An 11,793-nucleotide genomic window follows, 5' to 3' on the forward strand; every position below is an offset into this window, starting at 1 on the left:
ACTCTGTGGTAGCCTCAGCCCTCCTCTATGCTGTTGTCTGCTGGGCCCCTGGCTGCGCAGAGAGGGACAGAAAGAGGCTGAACAAGCTGGTGAGGAAGGCCACTTCTGTCCTGGGCTGCTCTCTGGACTCTGTGGAGAAAGTAGCGGAGAGGAGGGTGTTGTCCAAGCTCACATCCATCATGGACAACACCTTCCACCCCCTGCACCAGACTGTAAAGGAACTGAGCAACTCCTTTAGTGACAGACTTAGACATCCTGACTGTAAAAAGGAGCGTTACCGCAGGTCATTCATCCCTGCTGCTATTAGATTATACAGTGCTGCACTATAACTGTGACCATAACTAGAACTAGAACTGTAATAACCAACGTGCAATAACTAATGTGCAATTCTATTTAATACACTGTGCAATAATCCTGAAAGAAGTGACTTCTGCTGCTATTACCACCTGAATATATGTCAATACACATGTATATAAGTCACCGTGAATGTACATAAGACATCCTCTGCCTTATTTCTATTTTGTATTTTTATTCTTATTTTTCTTATCTACTTCTTTTTTGTATCCACTGTATTAACGAGGACACACTGTATATAACCGATGCACCTTGTCCTACTTTGGCACCTTCTTCTGATTATTGATTACTGAGCCGATGTGACATGTGAATTTCTCCAATGTGAGATCAGTAAAGCCTATCTTATGTTATCTTATCTTATCTTAAGAAATTACCCTATGTAATATATATGCCCCCCTTCCTTGTAAGGCAAGGCAAGGCAAATTTATTTGTGTAGCACAATTCAGTACAGAGACAATGCAAAGTGCTTTACATGATTAAAATATAGGAAAATAAAACAGAATAAAAGCAAGTAGGAATAAAATGTAGAAACAAAATAGAACAGTAAAAACAGTTGGACTAAAAAGTTGAACTAAAGATGTTTCAGTAAAACTGTTTAACTAGAGCAGTTGAAGGCAATCCTAAACAAATGTGTTTTTAATCTTGATTTAAAGGAACTCAGGCTTTCTGCACTTTTACAGTTTTCTGGAAGTTTGTTCCAGATCAGTGGAGCATAGTACCTAAATGCTGCTTCGTCGTGTTTAGTTTTAGTTCTAGGTATGCAGAGAAGGCTGGAGCCAGAAAACCTGAGTGGTCTGGAGGGTTGATATACTGATAACAAGTCTGTGATGTATTTAGGTGCTATGCCATTCAGGGATTTATAGACTAATAGGAGGATTTTAAAGTCTATTCTCAGAGATACAGGGAGCCAGTGTAAGGACTTTAGAACTGGGGTGATGTGCTCTACTTTCTTAGTCTTAGTGAGGACACGGGCAGCAGTGTTCTGGATCAGCTGCAGCTGCCTGATCCACTTTTTAGGCAGACCTGTGAAAACACCATTGCAGTAATCAATTTGACTAAAAATAAACGCGTGGATTAGTTTTTCCAGATCCTGCTGAGACATTAGTCCTTTAATCCTGTAGTAGTATAGATTTCTTTAAGGAGGTATTTAGTCTAGTGGCCACAGAAGCAAGTGGCACATGTGTAAGTGCAGCCGGTTTTAATGTACTCCTAAACCCAAAAATGGATACAACTCGCAGAGAGAGAAGAAGGACTCACCTAGAAAGGCAATTCAAAAAAATCCTACAAGAATTGGTACTCATAGATATATGCAGATATTTCCATAAACATGACTGTGAATTTACTTTTTACTCCACTAGACACAGCATACATACTAGAATGGATTTTTTTTATGTTCAGTAGGGACCTTCACAGACTAAACGGTTGTTTATTAGGACAAAGAAACATTTCTGACCACTCTAAAATGTTTAAATGTGAAAATTAACTTCTTTAGAAATCCTAAAAACACTTTGTGGAGACTCAACACAAGTTTACTACATAGTGCTGCATTCAAAACGGAAATGAAAGAGGAAGTTAAAAATTACTTAGAATTTAATGATAATGGAACAGTTAGCCCTACAATTCTGTGGGATGCGGCTAAAGCATATATTAGGGGTAAAATAATTGCAAAATGTGCTAACTTGAAGAAGATAAGGGAGAAAAAACTAACAGATTTTCAGGAAAACTTAAAAAGATTGGAACAGCTGCATTTGATTAACAAAAAACCCACCCTACTAAAACAAATGAGGCCTATTAAGCAGGAGATTCACAAAATTTTAAGTGAGGAAATACATTTTTTTTAAATATATGAGGCAAAGGTATTATGAGGCAGGTCCCAAAGCTGCTAAAGTGCTTTCATGGAGGCTTAGGAAACAACAGGTGGAAAACACAATCTATAAAGTCCGGAACCCAAAAACTAACATAATAACTAATAAACTTGAAGAAATTCAGAGATCTTTTGAAGGGTACTATGCAGCTCTGTATAAACAGCCGGACAAAATGAATAATCAAATACTTCAAACATTTCTTAACTCCTTGGATCTTCCATCCCTAGGAAAAAAACAAAATGACAAGTTAATGGCAGAAATATCAGGTGAGGGAGTTGACCGAGGGATATCGAATCTTAAAACCAGCAAATCGCTAGGGTGTGATGTGTTCCCTCCTGAGTGGTATAAGGCCATGAAGGAATCTGTTCTCTTCATCTAATTGAAGGCCTCCTTCAATTACACCCTGGGAGTGGGCGTCTCCCGCCATCTTTGCGTGAAGCGTTTATATCGGTCATACCAAAGGTGGGAAAGGACAAAACGGATCCTAAAGGATATAGACCAATTAGCGTACTAAACATAGACTACAAACTATGTACTGGAATATTAGCTAAAAGACTAAACACCCTGATGCCTCTCCTGATAGATGAGGTTCAGACAGGTTTTATTGGAAATAGACAAACACATGATAGTATAAGAAGGGCTGTTCATGTCATTGATCATATAATTAAAGAAAAATCAAGTGCGGTCCTTCTCAGCTTAGATGCCGAGAAGGCATATGATACTGTAAGGTGGGAGATCTTGTTTGAAGTAATGAAGAGATTTGGCTTCTGTGACAGATTTATTCAATATATAAAAATATGTATTCCTCACCAAAAGCAAGAATTAAAATTAATGGAAGCCTTTTGAATCAAATTACATTACAACAAGCATGTAGGCAGGGCTGCCAATTAAGCCCACTACTCTTTTAATCTTTTTATTGAACCATTGGCTCAGGTTATTAGAGAGGAGTCTGGGTTGGAGGGGGTGACAATAGGGAATGTGCAAAACAAAATATGCTTGTATGCGGATGATGTTTTAGTAGTAGTTAAAAACCCTGAATTTGGTGTTCCATTACTTACGAACATCCTGGAAACATATGGCAGACTCTCACTCAACATACAAAAAACTCAAATTCTGACCTTTCATTTTGTCCTGTCAAAACAGTCAATAAATAGTTATCAGTTTAATTTGCTTCAATTACAAATAGATTATTTGGTTGTTGTATTAACAAAAAATTTGGCTCAACTATATGAAATTAATTACAAACGAATAAATAAGAAAATATATGAGGACGTGGACAGGTGGAGCCTGCTTCCCCTCGACCTGGGCAGCAGAATCCGAACAATAAAAATAAATGTTCTTCCAAGACTACTGTACATATTTGCAGCACTTCCAGTAGAGGTTCCAGCATGGTGAATTATTACCTGTCTGGTGTGCTGGTGTAATCCAGCCCATGATGCTAAATGGAAGGACATTGGGCTCAAAGGTGCTCAAAGTTAAAAGAGGGCACATGGGGCACAGATTTAAAACACGATACAGAAACATACCTTCGCTTAAAGAAAAAGCTAAATGAGTCTGTGTTTTGAGTCATGGGTAGAACGAACAGCTTCTGTTGAGGGGGTTGTTGCTGCTGTGTTGCTGGAGGTGGGCTGTATTAATCTGATAGTGTAGACACTAAAAAAGAGCATGGGAGAGAAAGTAGCTGATTAAACAAGTGGTATGTGTTCATGCGATGCAAAGATAACTAACATTGAAAATGGCTCAGTGTGACTGACCTGCCACACTGCTGATACTTTGGAGGAGACTACTTGCTGAGAGAGTCTGTTGCCAAGGCTGGCTGCTTAAAAACAAGTTGCTCATTCAAAGCCACAAACACAAACAATACTTTAAGTTTAAAGGTTTCAACCTGTATTTATTATCAGACATCTATTCACATTGTATAAGTAATTGTAACTGAAAGGGTAACATTAATAATGGGAGAAAGACAATAGAGACAGGGCGGGTCTGTCTTTCTGTCTGTTTCTGTCAGTGTCTGTGCCTTAGTTTTTTTTAACATCACAGTGGCATTTTTCTTTTTAGCAGTTATAACAGCAACTTCATGTTGCCCATGCTCTTAAAAATGTCAATGACTCCACTGAGGTTGACTGGAATATCCTTTTTAATTGCCAGTAAAAGAAGCTCTGACAACCTCTCTTCTATGCAAAGGGTGCAAAGTTTTGTTTTCACCAGTTTGAGTTTTGAGAAAGAGCGTTCAACAGTAGCTGTAGAAACTGGAAGAGTGCCATAAGTCTTCAGCAGCTCAGTCAAATTGGGGAAAACCAATTGTGCATTGTTTTCTTTGACCACTGAAAGAACAGATGTCACACTGATGGGTGAGGGGCATGAGTATGAACTATGGAAGACCTTTAGTTCTGTCTGCAATTTGTCTTCTTCTTCAATGTTGTAGAACTTGCAGAGCCTATTCACAGCTTGCAGTGCCTCTGTTGGAATTTGGGCTGTTTTCCAGTTTTCTGGGACTGTCAGGCAGTGGAGGGCATTCAGGATTTCCCATGTGGAGTTATCTTCAGCTTTAAAGCATCTGAAGCTCTTGTGTCATTGTGTCCACAAAAACGTAATACACTTTAACATGAAGTAGTCTTGCAAAGTAGGGAATGCGTGGTCAGCAGTTGTTGTGCCAATGATCCTAAACTTTGCTGGCATTTTCCTCCTCTGAGTTTGACCAGGAATCTCAGTTGGGGGGTTCAGCTCCACTGATGCAGCCTTCTCCGTAGCCTGTTTGAACATGTTCTCAAACTCCTCCTCTGTTCTGCTGTAGGCCAGCCTCTGAAAAACTCCAATAACAACTTTGCATGCTGTCACTAGGTCTATGTCTTTATGCCGCAAAGCATCAGAGGCCATTGCAGTCACCTGGAAGATTGGACAGGTGATCTCCAGACACAGGAAACATTCAAAGTTGATGCTCTTGAGAAGAATTAATGCATCATCTGCCGAAGAGTCTGGTGGGTCTTGCTGTGTCATTTCCTCAAGAAACTGCATGACAGCTGAGAGGACCTTCCTCAGAGTGTGAAGGGCAGTTTCTCTGCAGGCCCACCGCGTATCTCACAGCTTTTGCAGCTCCAGTGGACGCTGATCAGGGTACATAGTCTTCTGCATTTCAATAAATGCAGAGTGCCGTTTGGATAAGTTGGCCACAAAACTATAAAGTTTTTCAACTAAGTTGAAAAAGCTGACAAAACAGATGTTAGACTTTGCACTTTCAACTAACACCAAATTAAGGCAGTGTGCCTGACAGTGTACATACAAGGCCTTTGGATTTCTTTTTAGAATTCTTGCCTGAAGTCTCTTAAAGCATCCGCTCATATTTGCAGCACCATCGTAGTAGCCTTGACCCCGGATGTTTTCCAACTTCAGGTAATTTTCTTCCAGTAGAGCTATTACTATGTTTTCAAGACCATCTCCACTTGTGGTATGAACATTACACACCTAAAGAAAGCGCTCCTTGATTTGCATGTTATGCACATACCTAATCACAAAAGAAACCTGTTCAGTGAGTGCAGCATCCGTGGTCTCATCCATGAGAATTGAAAAGGTTTTGCTCTCCTGGATTTTTTTTTTGATTACTTGTTTGACTGATATGGCCAAAGCTTTAATCATATCATTCTGACTTCTGTTGGAGAGAAGTGAGATTGATTGACCGATTAACTCTGTTTGATTTCCATGTTTTGTGCCCTTTGTATTCATCCTCATGCAAAAAAGACGGCAGCTGAAACAAAACATGGCTTCAAGACTTGGTGAGAACTTCAGCCATGTGTTGTTCTCATAACATTTCTTTTGAAATGATCGCCCCCTCTTAATATTTTGGAAAGGATGAAAGCGCTGGTTGACATGGTCCAATAACTGTTACAAAACTGAATGAAGGCATCATCACATTTATTATTTAATTGTACGACATGGGCAGGATCATTTGGGTAAGTCCAAGTAGGTGTGAGAATGTTTGCCTGCCTCTTGTTTCAATCTCCTCCTGGTTTGATGCTCCTTCTACCTCAACATTTTGTGTTATCTCTAAATCAGGCTCTCCCTCTCTCACTCCAGCCTCTGTCTCCTGGTTTGCTGCTTCCTCTACTTCAACATTCTGTGTGGGCTCCTTAACCTCTGACACCATTCCTCCAGCCTCTGGCTCCTCCTGGCTTTCTGTTGTCAGCAAACTCTCATTTTTCTGAGGCACAGTGTCTTCCAATTAACCAATCAATCAATTTTATTAGTCAACTGTAATTTGCATTACAATCGAAAATTCAGTTCCAGTACAACCGTCCATCACATACACTTAACAAACATTTTGGGGGAACGATTGACTGAGGCCTTGCGTTGCCAGGAACGCAGCCAGTCAGCCGCTGCTACATGAGCGCAAGCCGTTAGGTGTGTCCCTCCAAACTGCCCCAGACCCTGCTTTACGCGGGGTCCCCAGGCGCTTCCGCTTTCTCTCCTTCCATCTCCTCCTCTTTCTCTCCTTCCATCTCCTCATATGACCTATGCTCTCTCACTCCTTGTCCATCTGGAAACCAGGCACAATTTGCTCTTGGATTAATCTAATTAACACCTTACACTTAATCAAGAGACAAAGAGCAAATTACTTATTTAGGTCCCAGAAGGATCAAATTAGGTCTCCCCACAAGGTTTAAGCAGTGTTTCCACACTCCCTAGTTTTTGGACAGCTTCCTTCTGTTTTAGCGCACAACACACTAATAGGGTCTACCTTATGTCAAAAGTTAATTTATGGCCCCTATGACCCTTATATGACCTATTGATTTATGATACATGTCACCCCCTTCCAAATATGATTTATGACACACACACACACACGCGCACACACACACACACACACACACACACACACAATCATTTTTAAGTATTTCTTTTATTTAATTATTCTTTAATGCATATGGTCAAGGTCAAGAAATGTGCTTATTGTAGGGTTACTTATGATCAAACGTGTAACTTTAGCTGTATAAACCTTCAGACTTATACTCTGCATTTGCAGGATAGGAAACTATGGTTGATGAAAACAAACAGATTATCCACGTAATTTATTATTATTTATTACTAACTTTTCTCCACTGTGAGATCAATAAAGACCCATCTTATCTCTTTACTCATCTTATAAATCTGTAGCTCATACAGATCGGAAAAAGGAAAAAGGAGGCAAAAAATATATACCATCTCCATGCAGGCTTCTCTCTAAACAAACAAACCTTCATAGTGTCTTACACGGGTTCCATATGGCCCCAGCTGGGCTGCGTTAAAGCAATAACCCTGATGCGTTTGTTCCAGGCGTCGATGTGTTATTCAATCAGACAACTATAAACCCAGCAGGATTCCTTTTGATTCGATCCGTTTCTAAGAATCAAAAGGTTTGCATCCACCCCCTTGCATAGCCAGGTATCTGTTAAAAACACCTGTTCGAACAATAACGGCGGGTCGGACAATGGCGCGGCGCCGACACACAGCTCCGCAGACACCTTTCAGGCATACAGCGCAGGTTCGTACAATAGGACGGGTGGCAGAATAAGACAGCGCCCCGCCGAGTTGCGTATGAATCTGCATATCAGCATACTATGCGCCCAGGAAATGAAATAAGATCAAACCTTTTAGACGTTGGGGGATACATCCGCCACGGCCCGGAATCAAAAGGTTTCCACCCATCCCCTGCTGGGCTAGATGTCTTCAACAAACATACAGGCGCCGTTGATCTACAATCAAGATTCTGGCCGCCTGTGACATGCCTTCAGGAGGTGGGGGGCTAGAGCTCACGGTTTCACCTTTTAAAAAAAAACCTTTAAAAAACTATCAGCTAGAATTTAGTCTGAACACGACACATAGCTGATTGCTACAACATGTCTCACGAACCGTCAACACACAGAGTGACAGCGCAGATACATCGCCATTGGTTAACTGAATCCCAGCTTTATAACCAAATCACCGCTGGTGAGTAAATGTTTTAATTCTTTATTTTTAATCTACAACCAATAGCTACTTTTTTAGCTCTCAGGTTGTAAGCTTGCTTGTTAAGTTCTCTGTAGTTTCCAGGGGTTCCCCCGTGACGCTAGTGGGGGATAGATCATGTGATAAGCCTAGTCAATTGACGCAACGGTTTTTACCGCTGAGGCGTTTAGGTGTGCTTTAGTTTCCCCCGGCTTTGTTGCGGTTCACATCATCAGCAGGTATTATTAAAATATATTTTAAAATAATATTTTTCAGGGCCCACGCCTCGAGAACTAGAAGGAATCCTTTTTACTCAGTCCGATTTTTGGTGAGATATTTTTCAAGCTTATATTGATTTTATTTTAATACTGATACTAATACTACATTCTTTTTACCATTTTTTTCTTTTTATTTTCTGTATTCCAGATTATAACGGCCACGGGTACATTGATGAATATTATGGCTCTTCGAGCCCGGTCAATCCTAACCCTTATGCAGGAGAATTAGCGAGCGTTCTCCCCCAACTGGGCAGACGGCGAACGCCCCACGAAGGCAGGCTTCGACCTAAAAGGAGGCGCGATAAAGTGTTTCAAAACACCTCGGGGTCTACGCGACGGAGGACCGGAGAACGTGACGATGCATATATCGTAATCAGTCCACCTGACACTCCCGTCCCGTTTCGGAGCGTTCAGGACCCACACGGTCTGCTTCAAGACGCTGACCAACGCACGCCACTTCACGGAGCACACGCGGGAAGTTAGTTAACTATTATAACTCTGAATCTAACCCGGATTGCACATTTCCCAATTATCTCGGTTCATTTAGTGTATTTGCTTATTTACCCAGCAGTAACAACCCACCGAGACATTCTCGCTCAAGCAGCCTTTACAGCCAAAATACTGCCTCCCCTCAATACATTTAGCCAGCCGGACGGTAACTCAACATGTATTCATTGTTATTTTTATTTTTTATTTATAATTTATTTATTTTATAAATTATAAATAAAAATAATGCAGCAAGGAGTCTGGGGCCTGGAGGACGTGCGGGCCACTGTGTCCGGGGTCTTGGCGGGGGGCTGCTGTGGGTAGTCAGCGGCTAGCCAGGTCTGGGGCTGACGCCTCCGCTCCCCCCAGGAGAGGTGGGGGGCAGGGGTGGCTAGGGTAAGGTGGGGGAGGGAGGGGGTTTATTAGGTATTTAGGGGGGTTCTGGCTGGGTGGCCCGTACGGTACGGGGGGCGTCTGGTCCGGGGGTTGGGCACAGGCAGTTGTATAGTTGAATTGGGGTGACCCCCCCCTCTTGTGAGTGTTTAATGCGAGTGTTATGTGGGAATGTGTGTACAGTGGCCTTTTTTTTAATTTTTAATTTTTTTGTAAATCTGTGTGTGGTGAGTGGGGCACTAGGGAGGTATGGTGTGAAAGAGTTTTTTTTTTGTTTTTTTTTTTCAGGTATGGGTCCGGTCCGCTCCCTCTCCCAAGAACATCTCAAGTCTCTGCTAGGTAAGGAGCCCATCCCCCACGTCCTGCCCTCCTCCGCTGCGCTGGCAGGCACCTTGGTCCTCTGGCGCATTGGTGGGCCTCGGGTTTGGGGCGGGTTCCCGGCTGTGCGCCGGCCCATTCCCGGTGGCTGCTTTGCGGTGCCTGGCCCCCTGGGGGGCGGCCGGGGCCCCCGCGGCCCTCAGGGCCCATGGCCGGGACCACTTCAGCGGGGCTGGCTCCCGGCGGAGCCCACGGGCTCGTCCCCGCGGCTCTTGGGGGCGTCGGCATTGCGGTGGCTGGGGGATTTCCTCGGGGTCATCTCTCCTCTTTCCTTGGGGGTGGGGGGTGCAGATATCCTGTGTCGGCCCCTCTTGGGCGCCCTGCTTTGGGGGCCCCTTTGGGAGTCCGGAGTTGTGGGTCCCCTGACCCCTGGCTCTGTGCTCGGGGAAGGCGGGCCTTTGGTTCTCCACAACCACTATCGAGCTATTTCCTTCTGGATAATTTTCACCTAAACTAGTGCACTCTCACAAACTCCCACAGGTGCAGGGTTCTAGGTATTAAGTGTTCACTTATATACAGAAAGCCTGTAGTTTATTTATTTATGTTCTTTCACGTTCTTTTTTCAAGTATCACATTACACATGTCAGCTTAAATAATAGTACATATGATTTAGCAATGGCATCTAGGTGTTCTTCGATTGTATCTGTTGCTTTATGTCTGTTGGTTGTGCTGTTCTTTTTGCATCTCTCTTTCCAGGTGATGGAGCAGACAGAGAACGTTTTATCATTCTCTCCCTTTTATCTCTTCTTTCTTTCACCTCTTCTCTTTCTTTTTTTTCTCTTCTTGTTCTTCCTTTACTCTCCCATTAGAGTGTCCATATAATTTGAAATTCTCCCTGCAGGAATCACAATAAAGCTATTTACATGCATAAATCAAGCGGAGCACTATGTCGAAAGCTGTTTGCTCCACTTGTAAAAGCAAAATCTGTCGAGCTCTATCTGGCATTGAGACATCAATTCCTATTGCCACATTGCTAGACAGGACACCGGGGAAAATTTTTTCTTCAGTAACCGAGAATATACTGGCTGAATCTCTACTAGCAGCAGATCTCCCTCCCCACACCTCAACCCCTCAGGCGGATGGTAAATGAACATCTGTTTGTTACAATTTTTATATTTAAATTTTTTATATATTTATTTATATTTTTATTAAGGTTCTGGCTGACCTTGCACAGACTGTTACACCTCTGACGTCCCGTAACAACATTATTCAGCTAGAATTAAGCGTGGAAGGATTTTCTCGTCATACCATTGTTCAAGTCAATGGTGAAGGTGATTCAATTCTGCCTGCATTTCAGGAAATTTTAGACAACTTAACACAATCTAACGAGGAATTAACCGACAACCTAGAAATTGTCTCTCAGGTTGTAAGAACGCCAACCGGGGGTGCAAAACGTAAGACCGTTAAAACGTTAGACTGTGAACTGATCCATAAAAAACGTCGTCATCTCTATATTGCTGAAAATGCTTCTAATCAACTTTGTTTTGCAACAAGTCTAGCACATCTATTTAATCTGACTTTTACAGACAGTGAAGCCGTCCATCAAGGGACAATTTGGCAGCATATGGCAGGTCTGACAGAGCAAACTCCTGTAACTTTCGGTGATGTGCAGAAATTTGAAAAGATTCTCAACAGGAAAATTGTCGTTTTCTATAAAGACAGCAAGGACGCACTGCTTCGTAATTTCCAGAACGAGTTTTCAGATCGTTCAAATCCTCTTTTTCTGTTTCTGTTCAAAAATCATTATTATGGAATTAAAAGTCTCCCAGGTTCTAAGTACATTTGCAACTTTTGCTTTAGCGGTTTCAAAAACATGAACAGACATAACTGTGAAAGTCGCTGTTCGTTATCCTCGATTCGAACTGTACAGTGCAGCCGTACAGTTCTGTACAATGCATAGACTGTAAGCGGATCTGTCGCAATTCACTATGCTTTAATAGGCACAAGGTGCCCAGATTGAGGCCCAAACTTGACAAGCACGTGAGTAGCTGTGACACCACTAAATTCTGTCCTGTTTGTAAAAAGCTATATGATTTGCCTGCTGGCAAAGAGAGCAAGCCTCACCAATGTTCGATAAAATG

The sequence above is a fragment of the Fundulus heteroclitus genome, chromosome 8 (genome assembly GCF_011125445.2).
Source record: "Fundulus heteroclitus isolate FHET01 chromosome 8, MU-UCD_Fhet_4.1, whole genome shotgun sequence".
In the NCBI taxonomy this organism is placed as follows: domain Eukaryota; kingdom Metazoa; phylum Chordata; class Actinopteri; order Cyprinodontiformes; family Fundulidae; genus Fundulus; species Fundulus heteroclitus.